At 37.9% G+C, this 3,106-nt stretch overlaps 1 non-coding gene across 1 annotated transcript; it reads left to right on the plus strand.

The window, feature by feature from the left end:
* Positions 1 to 463: 463 nt before the first annotated feature.
* Positions 464 to 570, plus strand: LOC129530169 (U6 spliceosomal RNA). The gene has a single exon (XR_008675750.1). It is a non-coding gene; the product is annotated as a U6 spliceosomal RNA (small nuclear RNA).
* Positions 571 to 3,106: the final 2,536 nt, after the last annotated feature.

Here is a 3,106-nt window from a genome sequence, read left to right on the forward strand (position 1 = left end):
AACAGCATCACAAATAACAGTCTAAACACTGGTCATCTCTGAGATGTCTTCCACAGATTAATCTCACCCATTGCATACAGATGCTTCCATTTTATCTTAACATTTCGAGGTGATTCATTTTATTTTGAGGACCTACTTGCCATTCATTTTCTTCCACAGCTGCACCAACATACACACACATGCTCAAACATTAGTCTCAACCAAAAATTATATACACAAACAGACTGAAGCTGGGGATGCAGTCAGTCAGCCAGAAGTTGTTTGGTAAATTATCTATTCATTTGGAAGAAAAATAAAGTTAGATCCCTATCTCAAGCTACTGAATGAACAAAATTAAAACTCCAAAATGTAAACATTAAAAAAAGCTATAAACATACCAGAGATGATACTTCAAGTTAGAGCAGCCTAAAAAGGTGGACAAATCCTCTCCCCGCCAAAACAAATATAAAAGTATAAAGTTGTTTTGCTCACTTCAGCAGCACGTGAACTAAAATTGGAATGATACAGAGAAGATTAGCATGGCCCCTGCACAAGGATGACACGCAAATTCATGAAGCATTTCATTTTTAAAAAAGTATAAAATTGTTTAAACAAGCGTTTTAGGACTGGAAATCAACCAAAAGCAAATAATAAACTAAAAAGGGTCTATTCATGAAATCTACCCAAATGTCATATAAGAACAGCAAGAGTCTGAACTTACTGATTATTTCCTTCTATCATCTCACATCTATAGACATAGATAGATGAGTAGAAATTATCCTTTCTGCAGCCAGGCGAGGTGGTTCACACCTGTAATCCCTGCACTTTGGGAGGCCGAGGCAGGTGGATCACCTGAGGTCAGGAGTTCGAGACCAGCCTGGCCAACAATGATGAAACCCCACCTCTACTAAAAATACAAAAATTAGTCGGGCATGATGGCGGGTGCCTGTAATCCCAGCTACTTGGGAGGCTGAGGCAGGAGAATCACTTGAACACAAGAGGCAGAGGTTGCAGTGAGCCAAGATAGTGCCACTGCATTGTGGGCGACAAGAGCAAAACTCTACCTCAAAAAAAAGAAAGAAAGAAAGAAAGAAAAATTATCCTTTCTGAAGAACACAGAAAAAAAAGGCTGGGGAAAAATGATCAGAGCCTCAGAGACCTCTGGGACAACATCAAGCACACAAACATACATATAATAAGAGTCCTGAAGGGGAGGAGAGCAGAAAAAAGGTTAAAAAATTTTTTTTGAAGAAATAATGCCCTGAAAACCTCCCAACTATGCTGAAAAACATTAATCAGTAGGTTCAAGAAGCCCCACAAACCTAGGTAAGAAAAACACAAAGAGATTTGCACATCATAGTTAAATTGCTAAAAGCCAAAGACAATTTAAAAATCTTGAATGCAGTAAGAGAAAAATAACTCCCATGTACAGAAGAACAACAACATATTTAACAGCTGAGTTTCCATCAGAATCAATAGAGGCCAAAAGGCAGTAGAACAACATATTCAAAAGACTCAAAGAAAACAGTGTCAACCAATATGTCCAGCAAAATCCAGCCTATAAACAGAACCAAAGACAAAAACCACATGATTATCTCAATAAATGCAGAAAAGGCCTTTGACAAAATTCAACAGCACTTCATGCTAAAAACGCTCAATAAATTAGGTATTGATGGGACGTATCTCAAAATAATAAGAGCTATCTATGACAAACCCACAGCCAATATCATACTGAATGGGTAAAAACTGGAAGCATTCCCTTTGAAAACTGGCACAAGACAGGGATGCCCTCTCTCACCACTCCTAGTCAACATAGTTCTGGCCAGGGCAATCAGGCAGGAGAAAGAAATAAAAGGTATTCAATTAGGAAAAGAGGAAGTCAAATTGTCCCTGTTTGCAGATGACATGATTGTATATCTAGAAAACCCCATCGTCTCAACCCAAAGTCTCCTTAAGCTGATAAGCAACTTCAGCAAAGTCTCAGGATACAAAATCAATGTGCAAAAATCACAAGCATTCTTATACACCAATAACAGACAAACACAGAGCCAAATCATGAGTGAACTCCCATTCACAATTGCTTCAAAGAAAATAAAATACCTAGGAATCCAACTTACAGGGGATGTGAAGGACCTCTTCAAGAAGAACTACAAACCACTGCTCAATGAAATAAAAGAGGATACAAACAAATGGAAGAACATTCCATGCTCATGGATAGGAAGAATCAACATTATGAAAATGGCCATACTGCCTAAGGTAATTTATAGATTCAATGCCATCCCCATCAAGCTACCAATGATTTTCTTCACAGACTTGGAAAAAACTACTTTAAATTTTATATGGAACCAAAAAAGAGCCTGCATTGCCAAGTCAATCCTAAGCCAGAAGAACAAAGCTGGATGCATCCCACTACCTGACTTCAAACTACACTACAAGGCTACAGTAACCAAAACAGCATGGTACTGGTACCAAAACAGAGATATAAACCAATGGAACAGAGCAGAGCCCTCAGAAATAATACCACACATCTACAACTATCTGATATTTGACAAACCTGACAAAAACAAGAAATGGGAAAAGGATTTCCTATTCAACAAATAGTGCTGGGAAAACTGGCTAGCCTTATGTAGAAAGCTGAAACTGGATCCCTTCCTTACACCTTATACAAAAATTAATTCAAGATGGATTAAAGACTTAAATGTTAGACCTAAAACCATAAAAACCCTAGTAGAAAACCTAGGCAGTACCATTCAGGACATAGGCATAGGCAAGGACTACATGCCTAAAACACCAAAAGCAACGGCAACAAAAGCCACAATTGACAAATAGGATCTAATTAAACTAAAGAGCTTCTGCACAGCAAAAGAAACTACCATCAGAGTGAACAGGCAACCTACAGAATGGGAGAAAATTTTTACAATCTACCCATCTGACAAAGTGCTAATATCCAGAATCTACAAAGAACTCAAACAAATTTACAAGAAAAAAAAACCCCATCAACAAGTCAGCAAAGGATATGAACAGACACTTCTGAAAAGAAGACATTTATGCAGCCAACAGACACATGAAAAAATGCTCATCATCACTGGCCATCAGAGAAATGCAAATCAAAACCACAATGAGATAC

This window comes from Gorilla gorilla, chromosome X (genome assembly GCF_029281585.2).
Source record: "Gorilla gorilla gorilla isolate KB3781 chromosome X, NHGRI_mGorGor1-v2.1_pri, whole genome shotgun sequence".
In the NCBI taxonomy this organism is placed as follows: Eukaryota; Metazoa; Chordata; class Mammalia; order Primates; family Hominidae; genus Gorilla; species Gorilla gorilla.